The sequence below is a fragment of the Pongo pygmaeus genome, chromosome 5, assembly GCF_028885625.2.
Source record: "Pongo pygmaeus isolate AG05252 chromosome 5, NHGRI_mPonPyg2-v2.0_pri, whole genome shotgun sequence".
Classification (NCBI taxonomy): Eukaryota; Metazoa; Chordata; class Mammalia; order Primates; family Hominidae; genus Pongo; species Pongo pygmaeus.
In genome coordinates, this window is record NC_072378.2 from 74,889,932 (window position 1) to 74,907,432 (window position 17,501).

The 17,501-nt window shown below is 36.8% G+C and overlaps 1 protein-coding gene and 1 non-coding gene across 4 annotated transcripts in view; both read right to left on the reverse strand.

The window, feature by feature from the left end:
* FILIP1 (filamin A interacting protein 1) overlaps positions 1-17,501 on the reverse strand; it is a 239,185-nt gene that overhangs the window by 172,647 nt on the left and 49,037 nt on the right. The window lies entirely within an intron of this gene.
* LOC129039825 (U1 spliceosomal RNA) lies at positions 2,908-3,064 on the reverse strand. Its single transcript, XR_008503512.1, has one exon. It is a non-coding gene; the product is annotated as a U1 spliceosomal RNA (small nuclear RNA).

The window sequence follows — 17,501 nt, forward strand, 5'->3', positions numbered from 1 at the left end:
GACCTTCTGAAATAAAACAAAAAAAGCAAATGCCGTAAGAGAAAATATAATGAGTCCAGGCGAGGTGGCTCACATCTGTAATCTCAGCACTTTGGAAGGCAGAGGCAGGCAGATTGCTTGAGCCCAGGAGTTCAAGACCAGCCTAGGCCACATGGCAAAACCCATCTCTGCTAAAAATAACAAAATTAGCCAGGCATAGTGGTAAGCACCTGTAGTCCCAGCTACTCGGGAGGCTAAGGTGGAAGGATCTCTTGAACCCAGGAGGTGGAGGTTGCAGTGAACGGAGATCACACCACTGCACTCCAGCCTGGGTGACAGCAAGACCTTGTCTCAAAAAAAAAAAAAAAAGAAAGAAAATATAATGAGTTTAACTACATCAACCACAAGAGTATAAAAGTGAAAAGACAAGTACTAGGAGAAGGTATTTCAACAAGTACTAGGAGAAGGTATTTCAACCTAAATAATAATAAAGGATTAGAATCAACAAATCATTTAAAGAAAGAAAAGAATCATCTATTTGAAAAATAGACCAATAATATAAACTGTAAACTCACAGAAGAACTAATAAAAATAATCAAGATTTATATAAACTGGCACTCAACCTCACTTTGATGGAAGAAATTCAAATTTAAATTCAGTAAGTATATTTATACACTGCTGAAGGGAATTTAAATACAAGTATTGTGCATTCACGGACAATTTTGCATATCCCGTCACCTCAAAATTCTACTGTTAGTATCTACCTCAGAGTCAACTAACTGTTGGAGTAGATATTGAGGAAGCAAGTACAATGATCTTCATCATAATATTATTTGTAACAGTGAAAAATTCAGAACAACCTAAATATTCACAAAATCAGGAATGGCTAAAGAAATAATTGTGCATCCTTTCTATGGAAGACCATGCTGCAATTTTCTAAAATGAAGTGAACCTGTGTGTACTGAAAAAAATGTCTAAGTCATGTTGTTAGGTGAAATAATGTATATATCATTTATGCTAAAATACATACATAGATATCTCTTCTATGAGCAACGCTATGGAGAAGTCTGGAAGCATATACATTATATTGTTAACAGTGACTATTTCTAGAGAGAAGACTAAGATGGGGCATTGGAGAGGGGAATAATCAAAGGGTACTTCAGCTTGATCTGTAAAGTTATAATTTTTTTTAAGGAGCCTCTATTACTAAGGTAATTTAAATTTTTAATGTACAAATTATAAAGTACTGCAAGCAATTTGCTTTAAACTAGTGAAATCAGTGAAACAACAGTCTTTGTAAAATCTAAGCTATTTCTTCTTTTCATTCATATTACTGGAAAATCCAAAGATGCTGCATGTCATACCACAGGAGTATAATCCTTTACTCTCTGGTCTTAAAAAATGAAAGGTAATCTTGGGTGGGGCTTTATTTTTGGGGGCCATGTTTTGTATGAAGTTTCATTTACCCACCCAGGGTGCTATGATATAAGTGCTCTTTAATTTCTAAAATGATTATTCTGGAAATAAGAGTTACCCTCTTAATATAATTACGACATTTGAATGTTAATTTAATAGAACAGTCTTCCTCAAGTCTTAGTTAATATTCATTGGGAGAACAATTTGATAAATCTAAGAATTATCCATTTTTTAAAAATTTTGATTCCCACATTGAATGTTTTGTGATTAGATGTTAAAGGACTAATTGAATTTGGCTTTTAGTGAGAAATGTAAGACTGTGAAGGTCAAACATACAAACATTTATTTCTTGATAACCACAAATGGCCTATGATTAAGATGGAACCTGATAATTTAAGGAAAATTAACTTGTCTAAAGTAGAACAGAGAATAATTCATGAATGTACTAATTTTTCTTTTTCTATTTCCCTGCTAGTCTACATTGGTCTTTAACTATGACATGTACAAACCAGTGGGAAAACATTAACTATGGTTAATGGACTGAATGGATTTATTTAAGAAGAAATATTTAAAGAACTAAAAGCATCAAATTATCTCCACAACACATATATTGGTCACAGAGACATAATATAAAGTATGTCCTAAATATTACGTCTTTCAAAAACACCATCTTAAGCCTCATAAAGATTGAAAGAAACAGCACATTTCCAAATCTCAAATTCTCTTAGCCATATTTTTATTTTTCTCTTCTCATCACCTATTTCAATATTTTTCTACCTTTCTAATTAAGGTCTATACTCTAGAGGGAAGACTGTGGGTATGGTAGAGCAAAGACTTTTTCAGTTGCAGAGTGTGCATACGAAACCAGGTCTGGCTACTTTCAAACTGACTAAAGTTGAGAAGATCGTATGTTGCTTTTTAACTTTATGGACAATCTTGAGGAAGGATCATTTACTTTGATACCTCAAAGTGCTTATTTATGATACAATAATATTATAGGACTTTAAAGAGTCAAAGAGGAAGGGCTAAGGAAATGTTACAGAGTGAAATAAACTAAAGAGACACAACTAAGTGCAATGTGTGATTCTGAAATAAATTATTTCACCATATAAGACATTTCTGGGACAACTGAGAAACTTGAATGGGTTCTGAGTATTAGATGATAGTGATGCATCAATGTTAAGTTCCTAACCTTGATGCTAGTGTTGTAGTTATACGAATGAATATCCTTGTTTGTAGGTGATCCAACTAAAGAAACGTGAGACATCAGATCAGAAATTACTCTCCAGTGTTTCAAGAAAAAAAAAAGCCTTTGTCTGTGCTTCCAGCTTTTCTGTAAATATGTGACTGTTCGATTTTTAAAAAACAAAATGAAACAAATTCACTCATGGGAAAGCAAAATGTCCATGCATATGCTAACTGAGAAATGTTTTATTTAAAAACATAAAGACACAGTTTTATTTGGGACAACGTATAACAATCTCTACCAAACCTACACGAAAACTGTTTTTTAAGGGGAAAGCACGAACACAGACCCCCACTACCACAAATTATGCAGCTCAGTTTCCCACATTTGGGGAAACCACAGGGCTCAGCACATCCGGAGTGCAATGGATGAGCCTCGCCCTGGGAAAACCACCTTCATGATCATGGTTTTAAAATTTTTTATGGACGAAGGTAAGGGTATAAACATACACACGTACAACTTTGGCACTATGACCTCCAGAGAATATCTTATTAAATTTTGAGTTTAAATGGAGTATTTCTTATCTGTTTGGCCATGTGAACTGATCCATTAAATTATTTTGAAATAGCTTCAACTCTTTTCCTTATTAAATGTAGTTCATGCTTACTGTAGAAATTTAAAATCACACATTTATATCTCCAAATGGAAATGGTTACTGTTAATGTTAGAAATATAGTCTTCTTATTTTTGCAATAGAATCTTAAAGATACTTTCTGTAATGCATTTATTTTTACTGAATATATTATTTTATTAATATCATTTACTCTCACATTTTGTCTGCAGATTGTCATTAAGTGGATGTATTAAGAGCTATTCAAATCCACCTTTTCTTGGTTAATAGTGCCCTATTATTAAACATATATTTGTTTCTAACTTTTCACTGTAACAATAATGCTATGATCATATACCTGTGATTCAGTTAAACATCCATGCTGTCTGTATTACCACCTCCTACTACCAGAGGACTGGAAGTGAAAGAGGAAGTAACTAGTAAGTAGCCATATGTCAGACCCAACAATGGGTCTTGCTTCTTCGAAGCCTTGAAGAACAGTCAGTGTATGCAAACAGAGGGACCAAAAGAACTGAGATGCTAGTTCTTTTTTTCTTCCAGCAGTGCTTGCTTGGGAGGTCTGCAGTTGACATGACAGCAATGAGTGAGCTGTACATTAGGTTCCCCAGAGCTTCCTTTTTCCATGAAACTGTTATACTCATTAGGTATTTAAAGAAGATATCAGACAAAAGTTTGGATACGGTCTGGAGCTGTGTCCCGACTCGAATCTCATATTAAATTGTAATCCCCAGTGTTGGAGGTGGGGCCTGGTGGGAGGTGATTGGATCATGGGGGTGGTTTCTCATTCACGGTTTAGTACCATCACCTTGGTACTGTCCTTGCAATAGTGATGGAATTCTCATGAGATCTGGTCATTTAAAAGTGTGTGGCACCCGCCACCCCCTTCTCTCCTGCTCCTGCTCTGGCCATGTGACATGCCTACTCCCCCTTCACCTTCCGCCATGATTGTAAATTTCCTGAGGCCTCCCCAAGAGCCAAGCATATGCCAGCATCATGCTTCCTGCACAGCCTGCAGAACCATGAGCCAATTAAATCTCTTTTCTTTTTAAATTACTCAGTTGCAGGCATGTCTTTATAGCAATGAGAGAATGGACTAATACAGATTTAATTGATCTCTAACTTAAAGTGAGTATAATTAAAATTTTTCAATAAAGCATATCTTAACTATAAATCAATGTTTATCTGAATTATAAATCACACATAGTCTGGGCTGGTCAGTGAAGTAGTTCCAGAGACACAGGTGAAAATTGAAGATTTGCTCTAAGAGCAGTTAGCCTTCCACAAGGAAATATTTATTTCCCAATAATCCTGAGAGCAATCTGGCAGGAAATAACGGATGCTCAATTCCTCTCCTGAAATCAGCTCACAGTACTGGTTGTATTTATGATGGGTAGCCATCATCCCTTGTTCCACCATTCCCTACAAAGGACAGCACAGAATCTTATTATATTATGATGATGTTATTAAAACAATAAAAAATCTTTCTGAGGTTTAGAAAGTTAAAAAGACTAAATGTGGCTCACATTTTTTACTCTGATAATATCTTTGTGGGTAGATTTTTAAATTTCATAGTGAATTTTGTATACAAATCAAAACTATCAAGTATTAGAAAATCTATTAGGAAAAAAATTATTTTATGAGCCTCACCTCATTTTGTAAAAACTTACATAGCTGACATTTTAGACAAGCCCAAATTTTAGTTGACAAGAGGTTAGATCATGTCTTAGGGAAGAATTCAAAAAATAGTATGATTATATCCATAAAATGAAAATGATAATAGTCATCTCGTGCACATAAAGCATTTAGCACAGTTCCTAATATGGTAGGAAGCACTCAATAAAAGTAACTATTATTATCTGTCATTTACTTTCTTTCTAGAGCCAATAGCTTTAATAGTTACATTAAAAGTAACATTGGCCAGGCGCTGTAGCTCACACCTATAATCCCAGCACTTTGGAAGGCCGAGGCAGGCGGTTCACTTGAGGTTAGGAGTTCGAGACCAGCCTGGCCAACATGGCAAAATCCCATCTCTACTAAAAATACAAAAATTAGCCGGGTGTGGTGGCAGATGCCTATAATCCCAGCTACTCAGGAGGCAGAGGCAGGAGAATGACTTAAACCTGGGAGGCAAAGGTTACAGTGAGCCAAGATCACACCACTGCACTCGAACCTGGGCAACAGAGCGAGACTCCATCTCAAAAAAAAAAAAAAAAGTGACATTGATGATCATCATATTCAGGTGACAGCTTAGAGATTGGGTCTTATTGGTATCATGATTCCTAACTTGTCATTCAGTTTAACTGGGATTTAGGTGACACTGGGAAATTGCTTCTGTAGTCAGGTCCAGATCACAGAAAACATAAGAGATTATACCCTCAGTTTAATCAGTTGTAAACTTCAGTTGGTATGAACAAAACTGAACAAACAAGTCAACCACTATTAATAAAGAAATCAAGTTGAGTTAAAGAAAGTAATTAAACATCAATATTATGCAGAATCTTTTCAGGAATATTTTGTAAAATGTTGCTCAACCTATTCTATATGCATATTTTACATGCCTATTTATAACTCTTCTTTTAAAGTTAAGCTGTTGCTCCAATGCACTTATGAAAAATACCTGGAATTTAGCTGAGGACTTTATATAATGAAGATTCTGGCCTTTTCTTAGTATATTGAGCACCCTTTACAACCTTTGTACTCACACCATGTTCTCCCTGTTTCTGAGCATAGTAGACACTATTCCTCCTTATAACACCAAATTCCAAAATAGAAGAACAAATGTTATAACCTAGAGTCATGACAGACCATCTTTCTGCTCCCTAGTGTTTGGTTTGATCTCACTGAATGTCAATTTGTTCTTGGAACTCTGTTCTGTTATACAACAATATGGAAGAAATGTTAGGTCCTTCCTCCAAGGTGGATATTTCCTGGAGAATGATTGGGGTTATTAGTTTTAATTGGAAATTGATAATACATATTGAGTTCGATGGTTAATTATTGGTTAAAAAAATTATCCCTGTGAATACTAACTTTTTCTACAACATTAATAAAAGTGCCTTGATTTTGTGTAGCTTTCATGTATATTAATGTTGAAAGATGCTCTAAGACTGACTGAAGCAGAAGAAATAACAGAAAAAGCATTCTTGCATGATCTCATTTATATGTGGAATCTAATAAAGTTTAAGTCATAGAAATAGAGAGCAAAATAATGGTTACCAGACGCTTGGAGTCGGGGAGAGGGAGGGAATGGGGAGTTGTTGATTAAAGGGTACAGAATTTCAGGTAGACAGGAAGAATAAGTTTTGAGATCTATGCCACAGCAGAATGACTACAATCAATAATAAGGCATTATATATTTCAAAATAAGAGAATAAACTTCAAATGTCTCACTATAAAAAATGATAGGTGATGAATATTAATTAGCCTGATTTAATCATGCCACATTGTATACATATATCAAAACATCACATTATACCCCATAAATGTATATAATTATAATTTGTCCATCAAAAATAATATTAATAATTTAAAATATTTTAAATACCTAAAAAAATAAGGAGAAAGAAAAAAATTCTGAATAAAAGGGAAATAAGATATAATAAAGAATAAGCTCAGGAAAGCATGGGAAGTTGAGTACAAGGCCTAATGGAAAGCGTCCTCGTGTGATGCAGGGGAACAAAATTTGTACACATCCAGGCCTGAACCCAGAGGAAAAGGCGAAGAGGGGGAAACAATTCCCACAAGTCACAGTGTGATTATGTCAAGGAGGCTACAAGAGATAATAGGAAACAAGGATATGAGAATATAATTGGCTAGACTGTTTAAAGAAAAGGGGGCTGCAAATGGACAATGTGAAGAATTCATTGAATAATGTACTGTTTGTTAGATTTCTAGGTCTGACAATCATCAAACAGAAGTTGGAACTAGAGCGCAGTTGTTGCTATTATTTTACACTTACATTGTAATTAACAGAATTAAATATGATGCTTGGACTTACTCCTCTTTACCTGTGGGTATGAGAGAAGTAAAGAGATTTCATTCACTTGCGCCCAATGTATGAAAACAAAAGGACAACTTATGTGATACAGTACTACTACTCATCTCAGCACATTCTTTGCAGGATCAAACAGCAAAAGATAATCTAGATGATCAGCTTGGCTTAAAATGCTTCATTCTTAGCTTTACTTGGGGTAATGTTTCAGGAGTGGCTTCTTTCAAAAAAGGGCTTCCCCAGGAGAAAGCAGAAAAATGTTAGCACACAAGATCTTGAGTGAGATTTCACTCACATTGCTGCTCCCTACCCATTCACAAAATGACCCTGCTGTCAGTGCAGTGAGAAGCAGCTGAGAATTATTTACCACCTTCACTGGACCCCTCATAGGACACGTTCACCCCATACACCACTCTGTAACTGGAGCTTAGGTTAGCATCAGCCTCTCTCCATCCCCTGGAGTAACAGGCAGGATTGATGGGTAGTGAGCTGCTGAAAAGCCCAACATCTGGTGGTGCTAGAGGCATGATGATACAGAGAAATCATGAGCTCTTATACAACAGGTATCTTGGGAAATAACGCAAGACAGGTGGTGTTCTGGATTCTAGGAAGATATAAGCCACAGCGCTGTGGCTTGTCTATAAATTCGTACATCTGAATTAATAAGCTGTATGACCTTGAGTAAGTTAAACTTTCTGGGTCTCAGTTTTGTCATCTTTCCTAAAAAGAGGTTAGAGTCAATTATCTTTTAGCATCTACCAGTATCTACAAATACTATGGTAAACCAATTTTTTTCAGAGTATTTCATGACCAAAACAGTTTAATGAGCCTGAGCAATTTTATTCTAGGTAATGATCCATGGCAAAGAGTTGTTTGGTGCAATGCCCCATTTCTTCCACTTGCTCCTTGGTCCCTCACCCTCATGATCTAGTCATAAATGTGTCAGCTTTGGCTATCAGGTTATGTTTTAATAATACATAACTAAGGAAATAAGTTGCTATCAAGATGTACTTGACACTTAAGGACTATGCAGCCTTGTTTTAACAACCCTATTCTAACAAGGTCCCTCCTAGGAAATCCTATCAAGCAACTGAGAAAGAAGTATATTGGCTGTTTTTTCATATAAGAGTCTCTAGGTCTGCCAAATTTTTACAAGTCAATAGATTTGAGAACAATAGGAGGAAGAAAAAACAATGTACTCTCAAAAGCACTGCATGTGTTTAGATTTTTTTATTTCTCAAAATGGAAATATCCTTATATTTCTTCTGATTATAAGGATTTTTGCCACATATTGTTGTTTTTCTGGAAACTTTTGCAGTTGGTTTTCCCACCAGCAACATATAGTGTCAACTTCCTCATACCCTCACTATACTGGGTATTGAATTTTTTTGTCTTTGTCAATGTAGCTGTTGAAATAATACATCTTCTTTTAATTAAATTTTTAATTATCAGTAAGGTTAAATAGTTTTTCACATATTTATTCCAAATTATTTATGTCATTTGTCAATTTTTCTATTGTGTCTCTTTTTCTACTTTCATTTAAAAGAGTCTTGGCCAGGCGTGGTGGCTCATGCCTGTAATCCCAGCACTTTGGGAGGCCAAAGCCAGTGGATCACCTGAGGTCAGGAGTTCAAGACCAGCCAGGTCAACATGGTGAAACCCAATCTCTACTAATAATACAAAAATTAGCCTGGCGTGGTGGCACATGCCTGTAATCCCAGCTCCTCGTGAGGCTGAGGCACAAGAATTGCTTGAATCCAGGAGGCAGAGGTTGCAGTGAGCCAAGATCGTACCACTACACTCCAGCCTGGGCCACAGAGTAAAGCTGTATCTCAAAAAAAAAAAAAAAAAAGTCTTATATTAAGGACATTTGTTCCTGGTTATTTTGGTCACAAAGTGCTGTTTGAATTTTAACTTTGTTCATGATGGTTATAAGGGGTTTTTCTTCAGTGTAAAAGTTTTCATTCAGTTTTTATGGAATCAAATGTTTTAGTCTTATGTTTTACTGGCTTTTTGTCTTCCCCACCTATATATGTTTTTAATTTTTTTTGTTAGTATTTCACCTCCATTTTTTTAGACTTAAATTTCTGGTCCATCTAATGCATATTTTAGTGTAAGTTGTAACAGAAATTTAATTTCATATTTTTCCAGTTATTTGAACCCTATTGATTTAATACTACGTTTCTATAGTATTAAAAATGTACACCATTTTTATAGGTATATACTTCTCTGAACCTTCTACTATTTTCCCTTGATCTCCTCATCTGATGTGAACTGATTCTGATACCACCGCCAAAGTGTTTTAATTAATATGGGTTCAAAATTCTTTTTTTTTTTTAAGAGACAGAGTTGCACTCTATTGCCCAGGCTAGACATGAACTCCTGGGCTCAATCGATACTCTCCCTTCAGCCTCCACTGCTCCTGGCTCAAAATTCATTTTAATATGTGGTAAGGCAATTCTCCAACATGTGCTTCAAAAATTTTCTGGCTACGACTTAGGTTTATTGCCTCAGCAGCAGTTAGGCACTTGAAGTGGAGGGTTGAATATATAAGTATTTTTTCAAAGTGCACAAACTTGTAAAAGTCCTAAAGCAAATACTTTTATAGGAAGCATTCATCATCTGTTTTTAAACATATTGAGAGTAGTCACTGTTTAGAAAAAATACTCAGCAATGTGGTTTGAGGGTCAGGAATTTTCTAGCCTGCAAGAGGCTTCTTTGGCTGCCTCATTATGGCCACTGAAGATTTAACTGTGATGAACATACATGCATATAGCAGAGCCTCTTCATTACATATTTTTTAAAACTAAAATTGTCATGTAAGTGAAAGAATGCAACTCACTAATTCCCCACTATTTGGACAGCTATGTAGACTTGTTGTAACAAATCAGATGTTTGAGCTTTTCAATAACACTCATGTCTGATGCTTTCCCTTAGACCTTGTTTGTCAGGCCCTATCTTGTTTTCGGCCTCTACAGTTCCCTTTCCCACAGCGAGAGTCACTTTATACTGTCTCTGGATCAATCACTGACCATCCAAAATCAGGTGAGTGGTCCCACTTCTGTGGTCTCACTAAACCATTTACCCACTAGTCACTTGGTGTTGAAATTGCCATTGTTTTACCCATAACTCCTGTTAGAGAGCAGAGATAATATAACATTCACCATTGTATCCCAATCCCTAGCTCAGTGCCTGAAATACATGAGTCTCAAAAAATATTTGGTGACTGAGTAAATTATTCTTACTAAATATGAAGCGGGAGAGACATAAAGAACTCTAGCCCACCACTAGGATTTAGCATCATCTTAGTTGTTTTGACATTGTATGACAATGTTGGCATCTCACTCACAGTCTCTAGGACTGCTCCTCCTCCACAGCTATCCTGTTCCTGATTCCCACCTCCCTGCTCTCCTTCCTGCTCCTGATGACAAGCTTGCCCAAATGTGGACTGACTCCCTGCCTGTGTCAGAATGCAGGCATCCTCTATCCACCTGCCAGAATACCCCATAACCACATGTTAGACCTTCAGATCCCAGCTGCTAGCTTGAACCACTCTACCATCTGATGCCACACCATTTAGATCCTATGTTCTCTCAGTTCAGCATCAATCCAACCCCTCTTTTAGCTACAAAACATGGGCCTTGCCTGATTGAGCCCCAGGACACATTCTTTAAGATGAGCAGACTGAGTGGAGCTCACTGTATAATCATGTGCTTTCACACAGACCAAATCCTTCTAAATTCTAACACAATAATAGTGAGAGCTCTGTTGAAATTCAACTCCCATGAAAAAGTGTCTGGAAAGAGAAACTGAAATAATAATATAACCCAAATATAGTTCAAATTGGATGATTTTAATCTTTCGCTAATACTATGTAGAAAAACAAGACCTCTGTTTTTTTCCCTAATCTTTCTCTCAAAAGGACAAAATTCTTCACTTTCTGAAAAACCACAGGCCACTTTCATCTGGTTTTCCCCCTTGTCCTCTTCTCTGAGCTCAGCATTTCACGTGCTCATTTTGGTGAGATTCCATCACAATACATCACCAGGAACACATGCGTCCCACTGGGACTTTATTCCCTGGAAGATGTGAATGATGATGTAAATAACGTCATCATTGGAATTTGGAAGAAGTGATGCGAGAAAGAAATAAGGTGAAATAAGACAAAATCAAGCAATTATACTCAATATATCCTTTTGGAGTAATGTAGATAGTATTGATGGTAATAGGGAAATTCAATGGTATTCATCAGCTGGAACTGTCAGCAGAAACATTAATTAAATGGCAGCTGTTGCTTTACCACTTGTAGAGGAGTGGAGCAATCCTAACTCCAAAATAGATTTCCAAGGATGGGAGCGTTTCCAGCTAATGAACTACAGCCTGGTTGTGGTTTTGGGTTAGTAGCTGCAATTAGACTTTTGTCAATAGTTATGTCTATGCCACTGTATTTTAAAGTAAGAATTCTAGTCTGTTAATGGAAATATGTATGCATGATGCTAATTAGAGCTACTAAGTCCAGCTCCCACTTAGTTATGAATTGGTTATTCTGTGATACTCTAGTGAACATTTAAAACATTTGTTTATTTTTAATTAATATTGTTAGAAAAGCAATACATGACCATAAAGGTTTAGAGAAAACTGAGAAGCAGAGAAATAATCATCAATGGTCACCAACTGTTACTGCCATGTTTATCAAGGAAACATTATGTTCACTTCAATCAATGGAAACTGATCATTAATATTTACTTTCTCAATTTCATGACATTTAATGAATTCAATTTAACAAACAGTTATTGAGTGTTTGTTTGGTTCAAGGTGATTCTAAAAACAATGCCAAGTCATAACAGAATTTATTTATCAGGTTGAATTTTTGAATTTACATGTAAATATGTGTCACAGAATAATTATAAGAATCCTTCACTTTTTGTTTGCTTTCTATTGCAGAAAAAAAAATCTGTGCTACAGTATTTGCTATTGGTGATTTTCATCTTAGTAAGATTCATTTTACCAGACAACACACATACATTTTTCTCTAGGTGTAAAGGAGCCTGTTCCGTAGAATTTCAAACCTACAGAATCAATCAGAAAATTAATTCCATACATGCTACCTAAAAATGTAGATTTTAAAAGTTCTTCAGAGTACATTAACACACTGACCTGTCAGTTTCACAGGACAGATCAGCTTGTTTCCAGTGCACCTGCTGTATAGGAAAGCAAAGTGATTAATCCTTTCCTGTTGTTGCTGGTATTGTGAGAGAAGATAGGGGGAGGTATAAAAGTCCAGACAGAGGAATCCCAGGAAAAATGGGGAACCCAGCCAAACTCACAAGACTAGGGGAAAAGTCAAGGATCCAAACAGGAGAGTAGAATTTGTGTTCAGAATGTCTGGGGTAAAGTACATGTGCCCAAAAGTAAGGCATAAAATATCATATTGGTCCCCAAGAGAAAGGAAAGACAGGAAATAAGAAACAAAGTCACTAGGGGAAATAGAGCATCATAGCAAAATCTTGAGGAGAATAGGTTGCCTCCAATTGGGCCAGTCATTGGGAAAATAGAGGAGAAGGCAAGGACCCAATCTCTAGTCAAACAGAAAGCCCAGTTAGCAGGAACTAAGGGCACCATAACCAGCTGCAACAAGACCCCTGATGCTGAAATGAGGGAGCAGCTGCCATTCAACACCTTACATTTTCAGAGTGGGCTCCAGAATAGCAAAGTGATTAAGAGCTTACAAGCACAGGCTGGGGAGTCCAATTGCCTGGACTCATCCCAGACTTGCCACCTGCTTGCTGGGGGCTGGGGGGAGATGAACAATTCCCTCAGCCTCCTTGTCTGTAAAATATATAGTATATGTGTATCTGCCTTATGAAACTGTTAGTGCCTAACATACAGAAAGCATTCATTAAATATTAGCTACTTTATTGTTTATTATGATTGTGTGATAGAAAAAAGCAATAGGCTGGGGCTCAGGGGACTTTAAGTTCTGGTCCTTACTTTACTTCTTTTTCCATCTATGTGACTCTTGTACAGAACTGAGGTGCGGTCATAGAAATGGACCCAGAAAGTAATCAAAAATCCTTAAGTCAAGATCTTAAAAGTAAGCCAGGCAACGATCCCGAGTGTCAGTTCTCTTGAGACAGGAACACAGCCACTGCAAGGTGTAGAAAGTACCCACTACCAAGGGTTAAGTAACCACAGTTGCATACTCAATTCTACCTGCGGAGGGTTTTGTAACTTGAGCTGAGTGACTTCTCATTCTAGTACTATCTTCTTTAAAATGATGAGGTGGCACTCATCATTTTAAAGTACTATCTTTTAAAGTACTTTTAAAGTACTGTCTTTAAAATGATTGTGATAACAGGTTTTCAATATTGGATGCAAATTAAAATCACACAAAAGCTTACAAAATAGACCAATACTTGGGCACCCTCTCAGGCCAATTTAAATCAGAACCTGTGGGGGCATAGCCCAGGCATCTGCATTTTTAAAGCACCCCAGGTGAGTTTGACACACAGAGAGTGTTGAGAGCCACAGTACTAGATAATCTGATGGTTTCAAGTGAGGTCAGAGTCTAGAGGTTTCCACTCCTTTTGGTTTCCTGTAAGGTATAGCTGTCCCCAGGACCAAAGCCATGTAATCATTGACATCGTGGTACTCAAGGTCCTGTGCCTGCTCACAATCAGACTAGGGGCAGATGTGCAAAGAGAATTAGGAAATCTTACAGAAGTCTTAGATAATTCTTGAATGAATATGATAAGCTGTTAATATCTTAAAAATTAGCTAAAGACTAATGTGGAAATTATCGCTGTTGTGTACCAAAAGAAATTTAGAATAATTGAATGAGGAAAAAAAATACTACTAGAGGCCAACCAGTCAAACTCTTTGTCTCCAAAGAATAGAACACTAATACTCTTTCACTGGGTGGGTGAAAAAAAAATTACAGTTCTTTTTCTCCTTTGACACTATTACACCTTTTTACATAAAGACAGGAGAAGAAAAAAGGAAAACTGAGTTTATTGCAAAGAAATCAAGAGATGTTATGTCAAGAAAACAGACAGCCTTCGTGAAATGTAATACATCTCTGCCTTTACTTCTTTTTCATTGACTTGGATTAAACAGGTCTGTATCACACAACAAACAGTATATTTGCTTCAGGAAGATGTTTAGCCTGTCAGGTGAGTAGCAGTACAAGTCCTGTGCTATTAACCAATAATGAATGTAGTGTATTTGGGGAGGGGGAGTTGGGGTGTGCTAGTATAGTTGTGACAAGTTACTGTTTCAATTATTAGAATAGAATTTCTTAGAAGGTAGAGATTTATTCTGTTATATTTCATTCAATATAAAACATTCACCTTCCTGGGATATTCAATCCCACTACCTGGGATATGTGATACCCTGGAAAAGTGGAGTCTTTCTGGCCACTGGCATAAGAGAAAGCAAAGCATTATCTGCTCCATCAAAGTTGTATTAGAATTGCTCTCCTTTTACTTCAGACAATCTGAAAGTTAAATGCCAGAAATGCAAATAGAAACTCAAAAGTTTCAATTATTTCCAAATAGTCAGATATTTGGACATCATGCAGGCAAATAAAGATAAAAGAATTAAATAAAATATCCAATAAAATATGCCTCTGATCCATAGTAGCAAAATGGCTGAAAAGCGTCAGGTAATTTTTCTTCAACTACAGCAAGCTCTCTGTTTTATTTTATTTTTTTGAAGGAACATCATGCTGCCAGAATAGCAACTCACTACCAAAACAAAGTCATTTGGAACCAATAACAAGCGTTTAAGTGGAGCACCTTCTACCGCCTTCCTCACGGCCTCCTGACCAAAACACACACACACACACACACACACACACTCCACCAAAGGTTTCTTGAAGAAGTATTGCTACCAACAACGGGGATAAGTATTTCATAGAACTCCCTCTTGAACCCACTTCACAAACTAAATGTTTATGACCAAGGCAGAGACTGGCAGCACATTCAAAGTTTACAATAGAAGGTGGGGCTCTGAGTTGTCAATACGAGCAACAGCAGACAAAAGCCCCAACAGTGTCAAAGGAGGTGGTACAAAATCAAATGCTCCACGGCATCCTCTTCTTGGGAATCAACCCAGCAGTGTAGAAACCAAGAACCACATTGCCCCATCAATAACTGGAAGAATTGCTTCTGCATCTCAGTGCCCCAGGCCTAGCTCATCCAGGGTGGCCCAACTCTACTGGCCATTGAAGCTTCTGATTCCACTTTGGGATCCTGGAAAAGAGCCTCTGTTAGCTTTCTGACCCTAAATCTCTTTATTCTTTGCACTTTGTGAATCTTTTAATACTATAGGGGCAGCTGTTACCTTGCAGTGTCACATTCTACACGTTTCATTAAAACATCTCATAGTCATCTAGGTGGAGGTGTTCCATAAACAACTGCCGACTTTTAAAAAGTGGTTGAAACTATAGAATAGATAAGATTAAATTGCCTGGATTTGGATTTTAAATCTACTACTGGGTAAGTTATTTAACATTTATAACCTCATTTTCCTAATCTGTAAAATAGTGATAAAAATAGTACCTCATAGGGTTGTTATGAGAAGCAAATAAAATCATCCATGTAAAATGCTTGGCACAATTCCTGGCACATAGTAATATTCTCAAGTATATGCTAGTTATTCCTATCATTTTATATAGTAAATGTACTGTATATGTTGTATATTATATAGATAATATATGTTATATGTAGCCATTATTATTATTATTTATGGAATGAGCAGAATGTAGAAGTTGGGGATGTCTTATCAAAAGTTGAGGGGCCCTGAGAAGTGAACTCGACCAATGCAGCTGACTTCCTTAAAGACCAGAACGAACAACAGGCTATGGCCAAACCAGTTGGTTTGGTGGTATTCAAACCAGAAGATGATATCTATCAACACAGCATGTGAAAGTTAAGCTTATATGTAAGGCCACTCCCTGATCCAAATACCAGGCTGCTCTTCGAGCATGTGTCCCTTACTAAACAGTTAATGAAACACAAAGAGCCTTGAATACCTCCAGTGTCACATTTCAAGACCTATAGAATAATTAGGAAAAATCTGAGCTGGCAAAACTCTTCCTGGCTTGCCCTGATGAGCAGACCCTCTTTGTTTTCCATTAGTGTGTGCTGTCGTCACAGTAACTACAGGGCTCCAAATACAGGCGCAGGGCATCATTTCCTCATGTGCACTTAGGCTGCCACACTGAAATAGCATTATTAACTCAGCAATGCCTCTTCCTTTCCTGTTGTGCTTGGTACTATGGTCAAAGAGGCAAGGCCTAAAATGAGTTACTTAAGACATAAGTATATGAAAGAAAAAGAATGTTCATTTATTCCCATTATTGTGTCATCTATGACTTGTGTGTGTGTGTGTGTGTGTGTGCGCGTGCATGTGTGAAAACCTAATTTTTGCATAAATCTTTTAGATAAACAAGGGCAAGTTGGCAGTAACTCCATTGTCTTGGTGGTGCCAGCAGTCTATTGTTTTCAGTCAGATCTTCTTTTGGCCTGAAATCTTCAACAAATTATTTTTTAAAGAATGCATTTGGCCAACTCTGATGTGTCCATTTCATACCTTTCTTACAACTTTTCCTTACAAAGATAAGAAGCAGATAATTCATTTCTTTAAAGTAACTTGGGAAGATTGCAATTACAGTTTTTACAAGATCAAAAAAGACTATTTTCAAGGGCAGACTTATAGGGTCCTTGGTCAGTGAAGCAACAATCATCGTCTCCTCAATGTTTTGGTAAAGGAGGTAGGCAACAGCATTTAGGCAAGCAAATAAAAACAGAAAAATCCTTAAACTTTAAGGGCTCAATTAAAATCAGATCACTCGAGATAATTTCTGCATTAGCTTTAAAAATTCTTTTTAGTTTGTCTTTCACAGGCCTCAGAAACACATAAATCACCCAATATTATGCACGTTGACACCACGTCTCAAAAATGGGAAAAAACCCAAACCTTCCTTTGATGTCTCAGTGTTGCTGTGGCTTAAACAAAGCCCTCAGAGACAGAGCAGCAGGGGGATGCTGGTTTAAGCTGTATTCCTTCACTTCTGTGCTGGGAGTTTCTCAAGTTCTGCAATCAGCTGGTTAACAGCCAGCTAAAACTGCTCAATTCATGTATGACTTTCCTTATTCTAAATTCTTCCACAACGGGCTGCCTGGTCTTTGAAATTAAACTGCCTCAGCTACTACCAGAGATAGCTATATTCTGCCTGTAGCCTTTTCCCTTCTCTCATTAGCTAAAACATAGACTGACCATTTAAGAAAAAAGAA